The 22,083-nt window shown below is 32.7% G+C and overlaps 17 non-coding genes across 17 annotated transcripts; all 17 read right to left on the bottom strand.

The window, feature by feature from the left end:
• Positions 1-264: 264 nt before the first annotated feature.
• TRNAV-UAC (transfer RNA valine (anticodon UAC)) lies at positions 265-337 on the bottom strand. Its single transcript has one exon. It is a non-coding gene; the product is annotated as a tRNA-Val (tRNA).
• A 1,240-nt stretch (positions 338-1,577) lies between these two features.
• On the bottom strand, positions 1,578-1,650 carry TRNAV-UAC (transfer RNA valine (anticodon UAC)). Its single transcript has one exon. It is a non-coding gene; the product is annotated as a tRNA-Val (tRNA).
• Positions 1,651-2,890: 1,240 nt separating this feature from the next.
• TRNAV-UAC (transfer RNA valine (anticodon UAC)) lies at positions 2,891-2,963 on the bottom strand. The gene has a single exon. It is a non-coding gene; the product is annotated as a tRNA-Val (tRNA).
• A 1,240-nt stretch (positions 2,964-4,203) lies between these two features.
• Positions 4,204-4,276, bottom strand: TRNAV-UAC (transfer RNA valine (anticodon UAC)). The gene has a single exon. It is a non-coding gene; the product is annotated as a tRNA-Val (tRNA).
• A 1,240-nt stretch (positions 4,277-5,516) lies between these two features.
• Positions 5,517-5,589, bottom strand: TRNAV-UAC (transfer RNA valine (anticodon UAC)). The gene has a single exon. It is a non-coding gene; the product is annotated as a tRNA-Val (tRNA).
• A 1,240-nt stretch (positions 5,590-6,829) lies between these two features.
• TRNAV-UAC (transfer RNA valine (anticodon UAC)) lies at positions 6,830-6,902 on the bottom strand. The gene has a single exon. It is a non-coding gene; the product is annotated as a tRNA-Val (tRNA).
• A 1,240-nt stretch (positions 6,903-8,142) lies between these two features.
• On the bottom strand, positions 8,143-8,215 carry TRNAV-UAC (transfer RNA valine (anticodon UAC)). Its single transcript has one exon. It is a non-coding gene; the product is annotated as a tRNA-Val (tRNA).
• A 1,240-nt stretch (positions 8,216-9,455) lies between these two features.
• Positions 9,456-9,528, bottom strand: TRNAV-UAC (transfer RNA valine (anticodon UAC)). Its single transcript has one exon. It is a non-coding gene; the product is annotated as a tRNA-Val (tRNA).
• A 1,240-nt stretch (positions 9,529-10,768) lies between these two features.
• Positions 10,769-10,841, bottom strand: TRNAV-UAC (transfer RNA valine (anticodon UAC)). Its single transcript has one exon. It is a non-coding gene; the product is annotated as a tRNA-Val (tRNA).
• Positions 10,842-12,081: 1,240 nt separating this feature from the next.
• Positions 12,082-12,154, bottom strand: TRNAV-UAC (transfer RNA valine (anticodon UAC)). Its single transcript has one exon. It is a non-coding gene; the product is annotated as a tRNA-Val (tRNA).
• A 1,240-nt stretch (positions 12,155-13,394) lies between these two features.
• On the bottom strand, positions 13,395-13,467 carry TRNAV-UAC (transfer RNA valine (anticodon UAC)). Its single transcript has one exon. It is a non-coding gene; the product is annotated as a tRNA-Val (tRNA).
• Positions 13,468-14,707: 1,240 nt separating this feature from the next.
• Positions 14,708-14,780, bottom strand: TRNAV-UAC (transfer RNA valine (anticodon UAC)). The gene has a single exon. It is a non-coding gene; the product is annotated as a tRNA-Val (tRNA).
• A 1,240-nt stretch (positions 14,781-16,020) lies between these two features.
• Positions 16,021-16,093, bottom strand: TRNAV-UAC (transfer RNA valine (anticodon UAC)). The gene has a single exon. It is a non-coding gene; the product is annotated as a tRNA-Val (tRNA).
• Positions 16,094-17,333: 1,240 nt separating this feature from the next.
• On the bottom strand, positions 17,334-17,406 carry TRNAV-UAC (transfer RNA valine (anticodon UAC)). Its single transcript has one exon. It is a non-coding gene; the product is annotated as a tRNA-Val (tRNA).
• Positions 17,407-18,646: 1,240 nt separating this feature from the next.
• On the bottom strand, positions 18,647-18,719 carry TRNAV-UAC (transfer RNA valine (anticodon UAC)). Its single transcript has one exon. It is a non-coding gene; the product is annotated as a tRNA-Val (tRNA).
• Positions 18,720-19,960: 1,241 nt separating this feature from the next.
• TRNAV-UAC (transfer RNA valine (anticodon UAC)) lies at positions 19,961-20,033 on the bottom strand. Its single transcript has one exon. It is a non-coding gene; the product is annotated as a tRNA-Val (tRNA).
• Positions 20,034-21,273: 1,240 nt separating this feature from the next.
• TRNAV-UAC (transfer RNA valine (anticodon UAC)) lies at positions 21,274-21,346 on the bottom strand. Its single transcript has one exon. It is a non-coding gene; the product is annotated as a tRNA-Val (tRNA).
• Between the last annotated feature and the right edge of the window lie 737 nt (positions 21,347-22,083).

Genomic DNA, 22,083 nt, shown 5'->3' with positions numbered 1-22,083 from the left:
AAATATATAGAAATCATGAAAATACATTTTTGGCAAAAAGGAGATAAGTCAACTTAACTTTTAATTTTAAAATTACTGGATTACAAGTATATACTATTTTTATGAATTAAAACTTAAAGTGTAGTTTAAGACTACATTTATTCCCATTAGCAGAAAGTCCAGTTTCTATTGAACAAACTACCCTTTTCACAGTTTAAATCACCAGAAGAGATATGTTGAGTATGGAAATATTTAAAGATTGATTGGTTAATCAGAACATAAACATGGTTTCACTGGGGATTAAACCCAGGACCTTCTGCGTGTAAAGCAGATGTGATAACCACTACACTATGAAACCAAGACGTAGCCTGTTTCTGCACAGTTCAGCAAAGTTGAATGACTCGACATATGATATGAAACCTGGAAATGTGCAATTTTTGAATTGTTGGTCAAACTTCTGTTTAAACCCTTGGAATCAAGTTTAGAGAAGATTTTTGAGTAGTTAATATTTCAATTTTAAAGAGAAAAATGTGACAGCATTCATGATGTTTAATGCCTTGTAGTTTTATCGATCAGTAGCCCCACATTTTTAAGGATTCCTTTTTAGTGATTTAGCAAGCCTTGTTTTGAACATATGCCTTTTTTAGGAAGACATATAAATAAAATTCCCTTTCATAACATACATCAAACTTTACACGAAAAACTAAAACATGTCTGATAACCACTACACTGTAAATCCAAAGACAAAATCTAAATTCTTTAATGCTCAACTACCATATACTAGTTTTGGAAAGAACTTGTTTTCATTGAAAATAACTTTTTTGAAAGCAAATGTCACTACACAGCATAGTATTTAAAGAATTTGATTTTCTTTAATCAGAGGGTGACTAATTTGCAACTGAAATTAAATTTCCAAAGATATTGCCTGCTGGTGATCAAAAACCAGCAGTCAACTGCGAGCCCTGAAAATTTCACACAGGAAGTTTTTTCCAGGGTTCTCCTATTTTAGTAGTCTCACAACAGCACATATTTTTGTTTCTAATATTAAGCAGTCACAATGGTGGGCATGAACATATTGAATCACAGAAAAATAGCATTCTCTGTCATAGCAGCTTCTTAATGGTCCTCCTCATCACACCCACTCTCTGCAGTGTCCCACTATCCCTAGGTCTCAGCCAGGGCTGTCAGTCGAGCAGTGGAGATATGGAAGAAACAATTGCATGGAGAAGCTTATGAGATTTCAATTTTACAGAGAAAATTTACACAGCATAAAGTATATTCATTAATGTAGAAAAATGAACAAAAAAACATTTTAACAAGCTCTTTTGCTTTAAAAATATATAGAAATCATGAAAATACATTGTTGGCAAAAAGGAGATAAGTCAACTTAACTTTCAATTTTAAAATTACTGGATTACAAGTATATACTATTTTTATGAACTAAAACTTAAAGTGTAGTTTAAGACTACATTTATTCCCATTAGCAGAAAGGCCAGTTTCTATTGAACAAACTACCTTTTTCACAGTTTAAATCACCAGAAGAGATATGTTGAGTATGGAAATATTTAAAGATTGATTGGTTAATCAGAATATAAACATGGTTTCACTGGGGATTAAACCCAGGACCTTCTGCGTGTAAAGCAGATGTGATAACCACTACACTATGAAACCAAGACGTAGCTTGTTTCTGCACAGTTCAGCAAAGTTGAATGACTCGACATATGATATGAAACCTGGAAATGTGCAATTTTTGAATTGTTGGTCAAACTTCTGTTTAAACCCTTGGAATCAAGTTTAGAGAAGATTTTTGAGTAGTTAATATTTCAATTTTAAAGAGAAAAATGTGACAGCATTCATGATGTTTAATGCCTTGTAGTTTTATCGATCAGTAGCCCCACATTTTTAAGGATTCATTTCCAGTGATTTAGCAAGCCTTGTTTTGAACATATGCCTTTTTTAGGAAGACATATAAATAAAATTCCCTTTCATAACATACATCAAACTTTACACGAAAAACTAAAACATGTCTGATAACCACTACACTGTAAATCCAAAGACAAAATCTAAATTCTTTAATGGTCAACTACCATATACTAGTTTTGGAAAGAACTTGTTTTCATTGAAAATAACTTTTTTGAAAGCAAATGTCACTACACAGCATAGTATTTAAAGAATTTGATTTTCTTTAATCAGAGGGTGACTAATTTGCAACTGAAATTAAATTTCCAAAGATATTGCCTGCTGGTGATCAAAAACCAGCAGTCAACTGCGAGCCCTGAAAATTTCACACAGGAAGTTTTTTCCAGGGTTCTCCTATTTTAGTAGTCTCACAATAGCACATATTTTTGTTTCTAATATTAAGCAGTCACAATGGTGGGCATGAACATATTGAATCACAGAAAAATAGCATTCTCTGTGATAGCAGCTTCTTAATGGTCCTCCTCATCACACCCACTCTCTGCAGTGTCCCAGAATCCCTAGGTCTCAGCCAGGGCTGTCAGTCGAGCAGTGGAGATATGGAAGAAACAATTGCATGGAGAAGCTTATGAGATTTCAATTTTACAGAGAAAATTTACACAGCATAAAGTATATTCATTAATGTAGAAAAATGAACAAAAAAACATTTTAACAAGCTCTTTTGCTTTAAAAATATATAGAAATCATGAAAATACATTTTTGGCAAAAAGGAGATAAGTCAACTTAACTTTTAATTTTAAAATTACTGGATTACAAGTATATACTATTTTTATGAATTAAAACTTAAAGTGTAGTTTAAGACTACATTTATTCCCATTAGCAGAAAGTCCAGTTTCTATTGAACAAACTACCCTTTTCACAGTTTAAATCACCAGAAGAGATATGTTGAGTATGGAAATATTTAAAGATTGATTGGTTAATCAGAACATAAACATGGTTTCACTGGGGATTAAACCCAGGACCTTCTGCGTGTAAAGCAGATGTGATAACCACTACACTATGAAACCAAGACGTAGCCTGTTTCTGCACAGTTCAGCAAAGTTGAATGACTCGACATATGATATGAAACCTGGAAATGTGCAATTTTTGAATTGTTGGTCAAACTTCTGTTTAAACCCTTGGAATCAAGTTTAGAGAAGATTTTTGAGTAGTTAATATTTCAATTTTAAAGAGAAAAATGTGACAGCATTCATGATGTTTAATGCCTTGTAGTTTTATCGATCAGTAGCCCCACATTTTTAAGGATTCCTTTTTAGTGATTTAGCAAGCCTTGTTTTGAACATATGCCTTTTTTAGGAAGACATATAAATAAAATTCCCTTTCATAACATACATCAAACTTTACACGAAAAACTAAAACATGTCTGATAACCACTACACTGTAAATCCAAAGACAAAATCTAAATTCTTTAATGCTCAACTACCATATACTAGTTTTGGAAAGAACTTGTTTTCATTGAAAATAACTTTTTTGAAAGCAAATGTCACTACACAGCATAGTATTTAAAGAATTTGATTTTCTTTAATCAGAGGGTGACTAATTTGCAACTGAAATTAAATTTCCAAAGATATTGCCTGCTGGTGATCAAAAACCAGCAGTCAACTGCGAGCCCTGAAAATTTCACACAGGAAGTTTTTTCCAGGGTTCTCCTATTTTAGTAGTCTCACAACAGCACATATTTTTGTTTCTAATATTAAGCAGTCACAATGGTGGGCATGAACATATTGAATCACAGAAAAATAGCATTCTCTGTCATAGCAGCTTCTTAATGGTCCTCCTCATCACACCCACTCTCTGCAGTGTCCCACTATCCCTAGGTCTCAGCCAGGGCTGTCAGTCGAGCAGTGGAGATATGGAAGAAACAATTGCATGGAGAAGCTTATGAGATTTCAATTTTACAGAGAAAATTTACACAGCATAAAGTATATTCATTAATGTAGAAAAATGAACAAAAAAACATTTTAACAAGCTCTTTTGCTTTAAAAATATATAGAAATCATGAAAATACATTGTTGGCAAAAAGGAGATAAGTCAACTTAACTTTCAATTTTAAAATTACTGGATTACAAGTATATACTATTTTTATGAACTAAAACTTAAAGTGTAGTTTAAGACTACATTTATTCCCATTAGCAGAAAGGCCAGTTTCTATTGAACAAACTACCTTTTTCACAGTTTAAATCACCAGAAGAGATATGTTGAGTATGGAAATATTTAAAGATTGATTGGTTAATCAGAATATAAACATGGTTTCACTGGGGATTAAACCCAGGACCTTCTGCGTGTAAAGCAGATGTGATAACCACTACACTATGAAACCAAGACGTAGCCTGTTTCTGCACAGTTCAGCAAAGTTAAATGACTCGACATATGATATGAAACCTGGAAATGTGCAATTTTTGAATTGTTGGTCAAACTTCTGTTTAAACCCTTGGAATCAAGTTTAGAGAAGATTTTTGAGTAGTTAATATTTCAATTTTAAAGAGAAAAATGTGACAGCATTCTTGATGTTTAATGCCTTGTAGTTTTATCGATCAGTAGCCCCACATTTTTAAGGATTCATTTCCAGTGATTTAGCAAGCCTTGTTTTGAACATATGCCTTTTTTAGGAAGACATATAAATAAAATTCCCTTTCATAACATACATCAAACTTTACACGAAAAACTAAAACATGTCTGATAACCACTACACTGTAAATCCAAAGACAAAATCTAAATACTTTAATGCTCAACTACCATATACTAGTTTTGGAAAGAACTTGTTTTCATTGAAAATAACTTTTTTGAAAGCAAATGTCACCACACAGCATAGTATTTAAAGAATTTGATTTTCTTTAATCAGAGGATGACTAATTTGCAACTGAAATTAAATTTCCAAAGATATTGCCTGCTGGTAATCAAAAACCAGCAGTCAACTGTGAGCCCTGAAAATTTCACACAGGAAGTTTTTTCCAGGGTTCTCCTATTTTAGTAGTCTCACAACAGCACATATTTTTGTTTCTAATATTAAGCAGTCACAATGGTGGGCATGAACATATTGAATCACATAAAAATAGCATTCTCTGTCATAGCAGCTTCTTAATGGTCCTCCTCATCACACCCACTCTCTGCAGTGTCCCACTATCCCCAGGTCTCAGCCAGGGCTGTCAGTCGAGCAGTGGAGATATGGAAGAAACAATTGCATGGAGAAGCTTATGAGATTTCAATTTTACAGAGAAAATTTACACAGCATAAAGTATATTCATTAATGTAGAAAAATGAACAAAAAAACATTTTAACAAGCTCTTTTGCTTTAAAAATATATAGAAATCATGAAAATACATTGTTGGCAAAAAGGAGATAAGTCAACTTAACTTTCAATTTTAAAATTACTGGATTACAAGTATATACTATTTTTATGAACTAAAACTTAAAGTGTAGTTTAAGACTACATTTATTCCCATTAGCAGAAAAGCCAGTTTCTATTGAACAAACTACCTTTTTCACAGTTTAAATCACCAGAAGAGATATGTTGAGTATGGAAATATTTAAAGATTGATTGGTTAATCAGAACATAAACATGGTTTCACTGGGGATTGAACCCAGGACCTTCTGCGTGTAAAGCAGATGTGATAACCACTACACTATGAAACCAAGACGTAGCCTGCTTCTGCACAGTTCAGCAAAGTTGAATGACTCGACATATGATATGAAACCTGGAAATGTGCAAATTTTGAATTGTTGGTCAAACTTCTGTTTAAACCCTTGGAATCAAGTTTAGAGAAGATTTTTGAGTAGTTAATATTTCAATTTTAAAGAGAAAAATGTGACAGCATTCATGATGTTTAATGCCTTGTAGTTTTATCGATCAGTAGCCCCACATTTTTAAGGATTCATTTCCAGTGATTTAGCAAGCCTTGTTTTGAACATATGCCTTTTTTAGGAAGACATATAAATAAAATTCCCTTTCATAACATACATCAAACTTTACACGAAAAACTAAAACATGTCTGATAACCACTACACTGTAAATCCAAAGACAAAATCTAAATACTTTAATGCTCAACTACCATATACTAGTTTTGGAAAGAACTTGTTTTCATTGAAAATAACTTTTTTGAAAGCAAATGTCACTACACAGCATAGTATTTAAAGAATTTGATTTTCTTTAATCAGAGGATGACTAATTTGCAACTGAAATTAAATTTCCAAAGATATTGCCTGCTGGTGATCAAAAACCAGCAGTCAACTGCGAGCCCTGAAAATTTCACACAGGAAGTTTTTTCCAGGGTTCTCCTATTTTAGTAGTCTCACAATAGCACATATTTTTGTTTCTAATATTAAGCAGTCACAATGGTGGGCATGAACATATTGAATCACATAAAAATAGCATTCTCTGTCATAGCAGCTTCTTAATGGTCCTCCTCATCACACCCACTCTCTGCAGTGTCCCACTATCCCTAGGTCTCAGCCAGGGCTGTCAGTCGAGCAGTGGAGATATGGAAGAAACAATTGCATGGAGAAGCTTATGAGATTTCAATTTTACAGAGAAAATTTACACAGCATAAAGTATATTCATTAATGTAGAAAAATGAACAAAAAAACATTTTAACAAGCTCTTTTGCTTTAAAAATATATAGAAATCATGAAAATACATTTTTGGCAAAAAGGAGATAAGTCAACTTAACTTTTAATTTTAAAATTACTGGATTACAAGTATATACTATTTTTATGAATTAAAACTTAAAGTGTAGTTTAAGACTACATTTATTCCCATTAGCAGAAAGTCCAGTTTCTATTGAACAAACTACCCTTTTCACAGTTTAAATCACCAGAAGAGATATGTTGAGTATGGAAATATTTAAAGATTGATTGGTTAATCAGAACATAAACATGGTTTCACTGGGGATTGAACCCAGGACCTTCTGCGTGTAAAGCAGATGTGATAACCACTACACTATGAAACCAAGACGTAGCCTGTTTCGGCACAGTTCAGCAAAGTTGAATGACTCGACATATGATATGAAACCTGGAAATGTGCAATTTTTGAATTGTTGGTCAAACTTCTGTTTAAACCCTTGGAATCAAGTTTAGAGAAGATTTTTGAGTAGTTAATATTTCAATTTTAAAGAGAAAAATGTGACAGCATTCATGATGTTTAATGCCTTGTAGTTTTATCGATCAGTAGCCCCACATTTTTAAGGATTCCTTTTTAGTGATTTAGCAAGCCTTGTTTTGAACATATGCCTTTTTTAGGAAGACATATAAATAAAATTCCCTTTCATAACATACATCAAACTTTACACGAAAAACTAAAACATGTCTGATAACCACTACACTGTAAATCCAAAGACAAAATCTAAATTCTTTAATGCTCAACTACCATATACTAGTTTTGGAAAGAACTTGTTTTCATTGAAAATAACTTTTTTGAAAGCAAATGTCACTACACAGCATAGTATTTAAAGAATTTGATTTTCTTTAATCAGAGGGTGACTAATTTGCAACTGAAATTAAATTTCCAAAGATATTGCCTGCTGGTGATCAAAAACCAGCAGTCAACTGCGAGCCCTGAAAATTTCACACAGGAAGTTTTTTCCAGGGTTCTCCTATTTTAGTAGTCTCACAACAGCACATATTTTTGTTTCTAATATTAAGCAGTCACAATGGTGGGCATGAACATATTGAATCACAGAAAAATAGCATTCTCTGTCATAGCAGCTTCTAAATGGTCCTCCTCATCACACCCACTCTCTGCAGTGTCCCACTATCCCTAAGTCTCAGCCAGGGCTGTCAGTCGAGCAGTGGAGATATGGAAGAAACAATTGCATGGAGAAGCTTATGAGATTTCAATTTTACAGAGAAAATTTACACAGCATAAAGTATATTCATTAATGTAGAAAAATGAACAAAAAAACATTTTAACAAGCTCTTTTGCTTTAAAAATATATAGAAATCATGAAAATACATTGTTGGCAAAAAGGAGATAAGTCAACTTAACTTTCAATTTTAAAATTACTGGATTACAAGTATATACTATTTTTATGAACTAAAACTTAAAGTGTAGTTTAAGACTACATTTATTCCCATTAGCAGAAAGGCCAGTTTCTATTGAACAAACTATCTTTTTCACAGTTTAAATCACCAGAAGAGATATGTTGAGTATGGAAATATTTAAAGATTGATTGGTTAATCAGAACATAAACATGGTTTCACTGGGGATTGAACCCAGGACCTTCTGCGTGTAAAGCAGATGTGATAACCACTACACTATGAAACCAAGACGGAGCCTGTTTCTGCACAGTTCAGCAAAGTTGAATGACTCGACATATGATATGAAACCTGGAAATGTGCAATTTTTGAATTGTTGGTCAAACTTCTGTTTAAACCCTTGGAATCAAGTTTAGAGAAGATTTTTGAGTAGTTAATATTTCAATTTTAAAGAGAAAAATGTGACAGCATTCATGATGTTTAATGCCTTGTAGTTTTATCGATCAGTAGCCCCACATTTTTAAGGATTCCTTTTTAGTGATTTAGCAAGCCTTGTTTTGAACATATGCCTTTTTTAGGAAGACATATAAATAAAATTCCCTTTCATAACATACATCAAACTTTACACGAAAAACTAAAACATGTCTGATAACCACTACACTGTAAATCCAAAGACAAAATCTAAATTCTTTAATGCTCAACTACCATATACTAGTTTTGGAAAGAACTTGTTTTCATTGAAAATAACTTTTTTGAAAGCAAATGTCACTACACAGCATAGTATTTAAAGAATTTGATTTTCTTTAATCAGAGGGTGACTAATTTGCAACTGAAATTAAATTTCCAAAGATATTGCCTGCTGGTGATCAAAAACCAGCAGTCAACTGCGAGCCCTGAAAATTTCACACAGGAAGTTTTTTCCAGGGTTCTCCTATTTTAGTAGTCTCACAACAGCACGTATTTTTGTTTCTAATATTAAGCAGTCACAATGGTGGGCATGAACATATTGAATCACAGAAAAATAGCATTCTCTGTCATAGCAGCTTCTAAATGGTCCTCCTCATCACACCCACTCTCTGCAGTGTCCCACTATCCCTAGGTCTCAGCCAGGGCTGTCAGTCGAGCAGTGGAGATATGGAAGAAACAATTGCATGGAGAAGCTTATGAGATTTCAATTTTACAGAGAAAATTTACACAGCATAAAGTATATTCATTAATGTAGAAAAATGAACAAAAAAACATTTTAACAAGCTCTTTTGCTTTAAAAATATATAGAAATCATGAAAATACATTGTTGGCAAAAAGGAGATAAGTCAACTTAACTTTCAATTTTAAAATTACTGGATTACAAGTATATACTATTTTTATGAACTAAAACTTAAAGTGTAGTTTAAGACTACATTTATTCCCATTAGCAGAAAGGCCAGTTTCTAATGAACAAACTACCTTTTTCACAGTTTAAATCACCAGAAGAGATATGTTGAGTATGGAAATATTTAAAGATTGATTGGTTAATCAGAACATAAACATGGTTTCACTGGGGATTAAACCCAGGACCTTCTGCGTGTAAAGCAGATGTGATAACCACTACACTATGAAACCAAGACGTAGCCTGTTTCTGCACAGTTCAGCAAAGTTGAATGACTCGACATATGATATGAAACCTGGAAATGTGCAATTTTTGAATTGTTGGTCAAACTTCTGTTTAAACCCTTGGAATCAAGTTTAGAGAAGATTTTTGAGTAGTTAATATTTCAATTTTAAAGAGAAAAATGTGACAGCATTCATGATGTTTAATGCCTTGTAGTTTTATCGATCAGTAGCCCCACATTTTTAAGGATTCATTTCCAGTGATTTAGCAAGCCTTGTTTTGAACATATGCCTTTTTTAGGAAGACATATAAATAAAATTCCCTTTCATAACATACATCAAACTTTACACGAAAAACTAAAACATGTCTGATAACCACTACACTGTAAATCCAAAGACAAAATCTAAATTCTTTAATGCTTAACTACCATATACTAGTTTTGGAAAGAACTTGTTTTCATTGAAAATAACTTTTTTGAAAGCAAATGTCACTACACAGCATAGTATTTAAAGAATTTGATTTTCTTTAATCAGAGGGTGACTAATTTGCAACTGAAATTAAATTTCCAAAGATATTGCCTGCTGGTGATCAAAAACCAGCAGTCAACTGCGAGCCCTGAAAATTTCACACAGGAAGTTTTTTCCAGGGTTCTCCTATTTTAGTAGTCTCACAACAGCACATATTTTTGTTTCTAATATTAAGCAGTCACAATGGTGGGCATGAACATATTGAATCACAGAAAAATAGCATTCTCTGTCATAGCAGCTTCTAAATGGTCCTCCTCATCACACCCACTCTCTGCAGTGTCCCACTATCCCTAGGTCTCAGCCAGGGCTGTCAGTCGAGCAGTGGAGATATGGAAGAAACAATTGCATGGAGAAGCTTATGAGATTTCAATTTTACAGAGAAAATTTACACAGCATAAAGTATATTCATTAATGTAGAAAAATGAACAAAAAAACATTTTAACAAGCTCTTTTGCTTTAAAAATATATAGAAATCATGAAAATACATTGTTGGCAAAAAGGAGATAAGTCAACTTAACTTTCAATTTTAAAATTACTGGATTACAAGTATATACTATTTTTATGAACTAAAACTTAAAGTGTAGTTTAAGACTACATTTATTCCCATTAGCAGAAAGGCCAGTTTCTATTGAACAAACTATCTTTTTCACAGTTTAAATCACCAGAAGAGATATGTTGAGTATGGAAATATTTAAAGATTGATTGGTTAATCAGAACATAAACATGGTTTCACTGGGGATTGAACCCAGGACCTTCTGCGTGTAAAGCAGATGTGATAACCACTACACTATGAAACCAAGACGGAGCCTGTTTCTGCACAGTTCAGCAAAGTTGAATGACTCGACATATGATATGAAACCTGGAAATGTGCAAATTTTGAATTGTTGGTCAAACTTCTGTTTAAACCATTGGAATCAAGTTTAGAGAAGATTTTTGAGTAGTTAATATTTCAATTTTAAAGAGAAAAATGTGACAGCATTCATGATGTTTAATGCCTTGTAGTTTTATCGATCAGTAGCCCCACATTTTTAAGGATTCATTTCCAGTGATTTAGCAAGCCTTGTTTTGAACATATGCCTTTTTTAGGAAGACATATAAATAAAATTCCCTTTCATAACATACATCAAACTTTACACGAAAAACTAAAACATGTCTGATAACCACTACACTGTAAATCCAAAGACAAAATCTAAATTCTTTAATGCTTAACTACCATATACTAGTTTTGGAAAGAACTTGTTTTCATTGAAAATAACTTTTTTGAAAGCAAATGTCACTACACAGCATAGTATTTAAAGAATTTGATTTTCTTTAATCAGAGGATGACTAATTTGCAACTGAAATTAAATTTCCAAAGATATTGCCTGCTGGTGATCAAAAACCAGCAGTCAACTGCGAGCCCTGAAAATTTCACACAGGAAGTTTTTTCCAGGGTTCTCCTATTTTAGTAGTCTCACAACAGCACATATTTTTGTTTCTAATATTAAGCAGTCACAATGGTGGGCATGAACATATTGAATCACAGAAAAATAGCATTCTCTGTCATAGCAGCTTCTAAATGGTCCTCCTCATCACACCCACTCTCTGCAGTGTCCCACTATCCCTAGGTCTCAGCCAGGGCTGTCAGTCGAGCAGTGGAGATATGGAAGAAACAATTGCATGGAGAAGCTTATGAGATTTCAATTTTACAGAGAAAATTTACACAGCATAAAGTATATTCATTAATGTAGAAAAATGAACAAAAAAACATTTTAACAAGCTCTTTTGCTTTAAAAATATATAGAAATCATGAAAATACATTGTTGGCAAAAAGGAGATAAGTCAACTTAACTTTCAATTTTAAAATTACTGGATTACAAGTATATACTATTTTTATGAACTAAAACTTAAAGTGTAGTTTAAGACTACATTTATTCCCATTAGCAGAAAGGCCAGTTTCTATTGAACAAACTATCTTTTTCACAGTTTAAATCACCAGAAGAGATATGTTGAGTATGGAAATATTTAAAGATTGATTGGTTAATCAGAACATAAACATGGTTTCACTGGGGATTGAACCCAGGACCTTCTGCGTGTAAAGCAGATGTGATAACCACTACACTATGAAACCAAGACGGAGCCTGTTTCTGCACAGTTCAGCAAAGTTGAATGACTCGACATATGATATGAAACCTGGAAATGTGCAAATTTTGAATTGTTGGTCAAACTTCTGTTTAAACCATTGGAATCAAGTTTAGAGAAGATTTTTGAGTAGTTAATATTTCAATTTTAAAGAGAAAAATGTGACAGCATTCATGATGTTTAATGCCTTGTAGTTTTATCGATCAGTAGCCCCACATTTTTAAGGATTCCTTTTTAGTGATTTAGCAAGCCTTGTTTTGAACATATGCCTTTTTTAGGAAGACATATAAATAAAATTCCCTTTCATAACATACATCAAACTTTACACGAAAAACTAAAACATGTCTGATAACCACTACACTGTAAATCCAAAGACAAAATCTAAATTCTTTAATGCTCAACTACCATATACTAGTTTTGGAAAGAACTTGTTTTCATTGAAAATAACTTTTTTGAAAGCAAATGTCACTACACAGCATAGTATTTAAAGAATTTGATTTTCTTTAATCAGAGGGTGACTAATTTGCAACTGAAATTAAATTTCCAAAGATATTGCCTGCTGGTGATCAAAAACCAGCAGTCAACTGCGAGCCCTGAAAATTTCACACAGGAAGTTTATTCCAGGGTTCTCCTATTTTAGTAGTCTTATAACAGCACATATTTTTGTTTCTAATATTAAGCAGTCACAATGGTGGGCATGAACATATTGAATCACAGAAAAATAGCATTCTCTGTCATAGCAGCTTCTAAATGGTCCTCCTCATCACACCCACTCTCTGCAGTGTCTCACTATCCCTAGGTCTCAGCCAGGGCTGTCAGTCGAGCAGTGGAGATATGGAAGAAACAATTGCATGGAGAAGCTTATGAGATTTCAATTTTACAGAGAAAATTTACACAGCATAAAGTATATTCATTAATGTAGAAAAATGAACAAAAAAACATTTTAACAAGCTCTTTTGCTTTAAAAATATATAGAAATCATGAAAATACATTGTTGGCAAAAAGGAGATAAGTCAACTTAACTTTCAATTTTAAAATTACTGGATTACAAGTATATACTATTTTTATGAACTAAAACTTAAAGTGTAGTTTAAGACTACATTTATTCCCATTAGCAGAAAGGCCAGTTTCTAATGAACAAACTACCTTTTTCACAGTTTAAATCACCAGAAGAGATATGTTGAGTATGGAAATATTTAAAGATTGATTGGTTAATCAGAACATAAACATGGTTTCACTGGGGATTAAACCCAGGACCTTCTGCGTGTAAAGCAGATGTGATAACCACTACACTATGAAACCAAGACGTAGCCTGTTTCTGCACAGTTCAGCAAAGTTGAATGACTCGACATATGATATGAAACCTGGAAATGTGCAATTTTTGAATTGTTGGTCAAACTTCTGTTTAAACCCTTGGAATCAAGTTTAGAGAAGATTTTTGAGTAGTTAATATTTCAATTTTAAAGAGAAAAATGTGACAGCATTCATGATGTTTAATGCCTTGTAGTTTTATCGATCAGTAGCCCCACATTTTTAAGGATTCATTTCCAGTGATTTAGCAAGCCTTGTTTTGAACATATGCCTTTTTTAGGAAGACATATAAATAAAATTCCCTTTCATAACATACATCAAACTTTACACGAAAAACTAAAACATGTCTGATAACCACTACACTGTAAATCCAAAGACAAAATCTAAATTCTTTAATGCTTAACTACCATATACTAGTTTTGGAAAGAACTTGTTTTCATTGAAAATAACTTTTTTGAAAGCAAATGTCACTACACAGCATAGTATTTAAAGAATTTGATTTTCTTTAATCAGAGGGTGACTAATTTGCAACTGAAATTAAATTTCCAAAGATATTGCCTGCTGGTGATCAAAAACCAGCAGTCAACTGCGAGCCCTGAAAATTTCACACAGGAAGTTTTTTCCAGGGTTCTCCTATTTTAGTAGTCTCACAACAGCACATATTTTTGTTTCTAATATTAAGCAGTCACAATGGTGGGCATGAACATATTGAATCACAGAAAAATAGCATTCTCTGTGATAGCAGCTTCTTAATGGTCCTCCTCATCACACCCACTCTCTGCAGTGTCCCAGAATCCCTAGGTCTGAGCCAGGGCTGTCAGTCGAGCAGTGGAGATATGGAAGAAACAATTGCATGGAGAAGCTTATGAGATTTCAATTTTACAGAGAAAATTTACACAGCATAAAGTATATTCATTAATGTAGAAAAATGAACAAAAAAACATTTTAACAAGCTCTTTTGCTTTAAAAATATATAGAAATCATGAAAATACATTTTTGGCAAAAAGGAGATAAGTCAACTTAACTTTTAATTTTAAAATTACTGGATTACAAGTATATACTACTTTTATGAACTAAAACTTAAAGTGTAGTTTAAGACTACATTTATTCCCATTAGAAGAAAGGCCAGTTTCTATTGAAAAAACTACCCTTTTCACAGTTTAAATCACCAGAAGAGATATGTTGAGTATGGAAATATTTAAAGATTGATTGGTTAATCAGAACATAAACATGGTTTCACTGGGGATTGAACCCAGGACCTTCTGCGTGTAAAGCAGATGTGATAACCACTACACTATGAAACCAAGATGTAACCTGTTTCTGCACAGTTCAGCAAAGTTGAATGACTCGACATATGATATGAAACCTGGAAATGTGCAATTTTTGAATTGTTGGTCAAACTTCTGTTTAAACCCTTGGAATCAAGTTTAGAGAAGATTTTTGAGTAGTTAATATTTCAATTTTAAAGAGAAAAATGTGACAGCATTCATGATGTTTAATGCCTTGTAGTTTTATCGATCAGTAGCCCCACATTTTTAAGGATTCATTTCCAGTGATTTAGCAAGCCTTGTTTTGAACATATGCCTTTTTTAGGAAGACATATAAATAAAATTCCCTTTCATAACATACATCAAACTTTACACGAAAAACTAAAACATGTCTGATAACCACTACAATGTAAATCCAAAGACAAAATCTAAATTCTTTAATGCTCAACTACCATATACTAGTTTTGGAAAGAACTTGTTTTCATTGAAAATAACTTTTTTGAAAGCAAATGTCACTACACAGCATAGTATTTAAAGAATTTGATTTTCTTTAATCAGAGGATGACTAATTTGCAACTGAAATTAAATTTCCAAAGATATTGCCTGCTGGTGATCAAAAACCAGCAGTTAAATGCGAGCCCTGAAAATTTCACACAGGAAGTTTTTTCCAGGGTTCTCCTATTTTAGTAGTCTCACAATAGCACATATTTTTGTTTCTAATATTAAGCAGTCACAATGGTGGGCATGAACATATTGAATCACAGAAAAATAGCATTCTCTGTGATAGCAGCTTCTTAATGGTCCTCCTCATCACACCCACTCTCTGCAGTGTCCCAGAATCCCTAGGTCTCAGCCAGGGCTGTCAGTCGAGCAGTGGAGATATGGAAAAAACAATTGCATGGAGAAGCTTATAAGATTTCAATTTTACAGAGAAAATTTACACAGCATAAAGTATATTCATTAATGTAGAAAAATGAACAAAAAAACATTTTAACAAGCTCTTTTGCTTTAAAAATATATAGAAATCATGAAAATACATTGTTGGCAAAAAGGAGATAAGTCAACTTAACTTTCAATTTTAAAATTACTGGATTACAAGTATATACTATTTTTATGAACTAAAACTTAAAGTGTAGTTTAAGACTACATTTATTCCCATTAGCAGAAAGGCTAGTTTCTATTGAACAAACTACCTTTTTCACAGTTTAAATCACCAGAAGAGATATGTTGAGTATGGAAATATTTAAAGATTGATTGGTTAATCAGAACATAAACATGGTTTCACTGAGGATTGAACCCAGGACCTTCTGTGTGTAAAGCAGATGTGATAACCACTACACTATGAAACCAAGATGTAACCTGTTTCTGCACAGTTCAGCAAAGTTGAATGACTCGACATATGATATGAAACCTGGAAATGTGCAATTTTTGAATTGTTGGTCAAACTTCTGTTTAAACCCTTGGAATCAAGTTTAGAGAAGATTTTTGAGTAGTTAATATTTCAATTTTAAAGAGAAAAATGTGACAGCATTCATGATGTTTAATGCCTTGTAGTTTTATCGATCAGTAGCCCCACATTTTTAAGGATTCATTTCCAGTGATTTAGCAAGCCTTGTTTTGAACATATGCCTTTTTTAGGAAGACATATAAATAAAATTCCCTTTCATAACATACATCAAACTTTACACGAAAAACTAAAACATGTCTGATAACCACTACAATGTAAATCCAAAGACAAAATCTAAATTCTTTAATGCTCAACTACCATATACTAGTTTTGGAAAGAACTTGTTTTCATTGAAAATAACTTTTTTGAAAGCAAATGTCACTACACAGCATAGTATTTAAAGAATTTGATTTTCTTTAATCAGAGGATGACTAATTTGCAACTGAAATTAAATTTCCAAAGATATTGCCTGCTGGTGATCAAAAACCAGCAGTTAAATGCGAGCCCTGAAAATTTCACACAGGAAGTTTTTTCCAGGGTTCTCCTATTTTAGTAGTCTCACAATAGCACATATTTTTGTTTCTAATATTAAGCAGTCACAATGGTGGGCATGAACATATTGAATCACAGAAAAATAGCATTCTCTGTGATAGCAGCTTCTTAATGGTCCTCCTCATCACACCCACTCTCTGCAGTGTCCCAGAATCCCTAGGTCTCAGCCAGGGCTGTCAGTCGAGCAGTGGAGATATGGAAGAAACAATTGCATGGAGAAGCTTATGAGATTTCAATTTTACAGAGAAAATTTACACAGCATAAAGTATATTCATTAATGTAGAAAAATGAGCAAAAAAACATTTTAACAAGCTCTTTTGCTTTAAAAATATATAGAAATCATGAAAATACATTGTTGGCAAAAAGGAGATAAGTCAACTTAACTTTTAATTTTAAAATTACTGGATTAAAAGTATATACTACTTTTATGAACTAAAACTTAAAGTGTAGTTTAAGACTACATTTATTCCCATTAGAAGAAAGGCCAGTTTCTATTGAAAAAACTACCCTTTTCACAGTTTAAATCACCAGAAGAGATATGTTGAGTATGGAAATATTTAAAGATTGATTGGTTAATCAGAACATAAACATGGTTTCACTGGGGATTGAACCCAGGACCTTCTGCGTGTAAAGCAGATGTGATAACCACTACACTATGAAACCAAGATGTAACCTGTTTCTGCACAGTTCAGCAAAGTTGAATGACTCGACATATGATATGAAACCTGGAAATGTGCAATTTTTGAATTGTTGGTCAAACTTCTGTTTAAACCCTTGGAATCAAGTTTAGAGAAGATTTTTGAGTAGTTAATATTTCAATTTTAAAGAGAAAAATGTGACAGCATTCATGATGTTTAATGCCTTGTAGTTTTATCGATCAGTAGCCCCACATTTTTAAGGATTCATTTCCAGTGATTTAGCAAGCCTTGTTTTGAACATATGCCTTTTTTAGGAAGACATATAAATAAAATTCCCTTTCATAACATACATCAAACTTTACACAAAAAACTAAAACATGTCTGATAACCACTACACTGTAAATCCAAAGACAAAATCTAAATTCTTTAATGCTCAACTACCATATACTAGTTTTGGAAAGAACTTGTTTTCATTGAAAATAACTTTTTTGAAAGCAAATGTCACTACACAGCATAGTATTTAAAGAATTTGATTTTTTTTAATCAGAGGATGACTAATTTGCAACTGAAATTAAATTTCCAAAGATATTGCCTGCTGGTGATCAAAAACCAGCAGTCAACTGCGAGCCCTGAAAATTTCACACAGGAAGTTTTTTCCAGGGTTCTCCTATTTTAGTAGTCTCACAATAGCACATATTTTTGTTTCTAATATTAAGCAGTCACAATGGTGGGCATGAACATATTGAATCACAGAAAAATAGCATTCTCTGTGATAGCAGCTTCTTAATGGTCCTCCTCATCACACCCACTCTCTGCAGTGTCCCAGAATCCCTAGGTCTCAGCCAGGGCTGTCAGTCGAGCAGTGGAGATATGGAAGAAACAATTGCATGGAGAAGCTTATGAGATTTCAATTTTACAGAGAAAATGTACACAGCATAAAGTATATTCATTAATGTAGAAAAATGAACAAAAAAACATTTTAACAAGCTCTTGTGCTTTAAAAATATATAGAAATCATGAAAATACATTGTTGGCAAAAAGGAGATAAGTCAACTTAACTTTCAATTTTAAAATTACTGGATTACAAGTATATACTATTTTTATGAACTAAAACTTAAAGTGTAGTTTAAGACTACATTTATTCCCATTAGCAGAAAGGCTAGTTTCTATTGAACAAACTACCTTTTTCACAGTTTAAATCACCAGAAGAGATATGTTGAGTATGGAAATATTTAAAGATTGATTGGTTAATCAGAACATAAACATGGTTTCACTGGGGATTGAACCCCGGACCTTCTGCGTGTAAAGCAGATGTGATAACCACTACACTATGAAACCAAGATGTAGCCTGTTTCTGCACAGTTCAGCAAAGTTGAATGACTCGACATATGATATGAAACCTGGAAATGTGCAATTTTTGAATTGTTGGTCAAACTTCTGTTTAAACCCTTGGAATCAAGTTTAGAGAAGATTTTTGAGTAGTTAATATTTCAATTTTAAAGAGAAAAATGTGACAGCATTCATGATGTTTAATGCCTTGTAGTTTTATCGATCAGTAGCCCCACATTTTTAAGGATTCATTTCCAGTGATTTAGCAAGCCTTGTTTTGAACATATGCCTTTTTTAGGAAGACATATAAATAAAATTCCCTTTCATAACATACATCAAACTTTACACGAAAAACTAAAACATGTCTGATAACCACTACACTGTAAATCCAAAGACAAAATCTAAATTCTTTAATGCTCAACTACCATATACTAGTTTTGGAAAGAACTTGTTTTCATTGAAAATAACTTTTTTGAAAGCAAATGTCACTACACAGCATAGTATTTAAAGAATTTGATTTTCTTTAATCAGAGGATGACTAATTTGCAACTGAAATTAAATTTCCAAAGATATTGCCTGCTGGTGATCAAAAACCAGCAGTCAACTGCGAGCCCTGAAAATTTCACACAGGAAGTTTTTTCCAGGGTTCTCCTATTTTAGTAGTCTCACAATAGCACATATTTTTGTTTCTAATATTAAGCAGTCACAATGGTGGGCATGAACATATTGAATCACAGAAAAATAGCATTCTCTGTGATAGCAGCTTCTTAATGGTCCTCGTCATCACACCCACTCTCTGCAGTATCCCAGAATCCCTAGGTCTCAGCCAGGGCTGTCAGTCGAGCAGTGGAGATATGGAAGAAACAATTGCATGGAGAAGCTTATGAGATTTCAATTTTACAGAGAAAATTTACACAGCATAAAGTATATTCATTAATGTAGAAAAATGAGCAAAAAAACATTTTAACAAGCTCTTTTGCTTTAAAAATATATAGAAATCATGAAAATACATTGTTGGCAAAAAGGAGATAAGTCAACTTAACTTTTAATTTTAAAATTACTGGATTACAAGTATATACTACTTTTATGAACTAAAACTTAAAGTGTAGTTTAAGACTACATTTATTCCCATTAGAAGAAAGGCCAGTTTCTATTGAAAAAAACTACCCTTTTCACAGTTTAAATCACCAGAAGAGATATGTTGAGTATGGAAATATTTAAAGATTGATTGGTTAATCAGAACATAAACATGGTTTCACTGGGGATTGAACCCAGGACCTTCTGCGTGTAAAGCAGATGTGATAACCACTACACTATGAAACCAAGATGTAACCTGTTTCTGCACAGTTCAGCAAAGTTGAATGACTCGACATATGATATGAAACCTGGAAATGTGCAATTTTTGAATTGTTGGTCAAACTTCTGTTTAAACCCTTGGAATCAAGTTTAGAGAAGATTTTTGAGTAGTTAATATTTCAATTTTAAAGAGAAAAATGTGACAGCATTCATGATGTTTAATGCCTTGTAGTTTTATCGATCAGTAGCCCCACATTTTTAAGGATTCCTTTTTAGTGATTTAGCAAGCCTTGTTTTGAACATATGCCTTTTTTAGGAAGACATATAAATAAAATTCCCTTTCATAACATACATCAAACTTTACACGAAAAACTAAAACATGTCTGATAACCACTACACTGTAAATCCAAAGACAAAATCTAAATTCTTTAATGCTCAACTACCATATACTAGTTTTGGAAAGAACTTGTTTTCATTGAAAATAACTTTTTTGAAAGCAAATGTCACTACACAGCATAGTATTTAAAGAATTTGATTTTCTTTAATCAGAGGATGACTAATTTGCAACTGAAATTAAATTTCCAAAGATATTGCCTGCTGGTGATCAAAAACCAGCAGTCAACTGCGAGCCCTGAAAATTTTACACAGGAAGTTTTTTCCAGGGTTCTCCTATTTTAGTAGTCTCACAATAGCACATATTTTTGTTTCTAATATTAAGCAGTCACAATGGTGGGCATGAACATATTGAATCACAGAAAAATAGCATTCTCTGTGATAGCAGCTTCTTAATGGTCCTCCTCATCACACCCACTCTCTGCAGTGTCCCAGAATCCCTAGGTCTCAGCCAGGGCTGTCAGTCGAGCAGTGGAGATATGGAAGAAACAATTGCATGGAGAAGCTTATGAGATTTCAATTTTACAGAGAAAATTTACACAGCATAAAGTATATTCATTAATGTAGAAAAATGAACAAAAAAACATTTTAACAAGCTCTTTTGCTTTAAAAATATATAGAAATCATGAAAATACATTGTTGGCAAAAAGGAGATAAGTCAACTTAACTTTCAATTTTAAAATTACTGGATTACAAGTATATACTATTTTTATGAACTAAAACTTAAAGTGTAGATTAAGACTACATGTATTCCCATTAGCAGAAAGGCCAGTTTCTATTGAACAAACTACCTTTTTCACAGTTTAAATCACCAGAAGAGATATGTTGAGTATGGAAATATTTAAAGATTGATTGGTTAATCAGAACATAAACATGGTTTCACTGGGGATTGAACCCAGGACCTTCTGCATGTAAAGCAGATGTGATAACCACTACACTATGAAACCAAGACGTAGTCTGTTTCTGCACAGTTCAGCAAAGTTGAATGACTCGACATATGATATGAAACCTGGAAATGTGCAATTTTTGAATTGTTGGTCAAACTTCTGTTTAAACCCTTGGAATCAAGTTTAGAGAAGATTTTTGAGTAGTTAATATTTCAATTTTAAAGAGAAAAATGTGACAGCATTCATGATGTTTAATGCCTTGTAGTTTTATCGATCAGTAGCCCCACATTTTTAAGGATTCATTTCCAGTGATTTAGCAAGCCTTGTTTTGAACATATGCCTTTTTTAGGAAGACATATAAATAAAATTCCCTTTCATAACATACATCAAACTTTACACGAAAAACTAAAACATGTCTGATAACCACTACACTGTAAATCCAAAGACAAAATCTAAATTCTTTAATGCTCAACTACCATATACTAGTTTTGGAAAGAACTTGTTTTCATTGAAAATAACTTTTTTGAAAGCAAATGTCACTACACAGCATAGTATTTAAAGAATTTGATTTTCTTTAATCAGAGGATGACTAATTTGCAACTGAAATTAAATTTCTAAAGATATTGCCTGCTGGTGATCAAAAACCAGCAGTCAACTGCGAGCCCTGAAAATTTCACACAGGAAGTTTTTTCCAGGGTTCTCCTATTTTAGTAGTCTCACAATAGCACATATTTTTGTTTCTAATATTAAGCAGTCACAATGGTGGGCATGAACATATTGAATCACAGAAAAATAGC

This window comes from Mixophyes fleayi, chromosome 10, assembly GCF_038048845.1.
Source record: "Mixophyes fleayi isolate aMixFle1 chromosome 10, aMixFle1.hap1, whole genome shotgun sequence".
NCBI lineage: Eukaryota > Metazoa > Chordata > Amphibia > Anura > Limnodynastidae > Mixophyes > Mixophyes fleayi.
The sequence above is the reverse complement of the archived record's forward strand: the minus strand, read 5'-3'. Positions and strand labels throughout refer to the sequence as shown.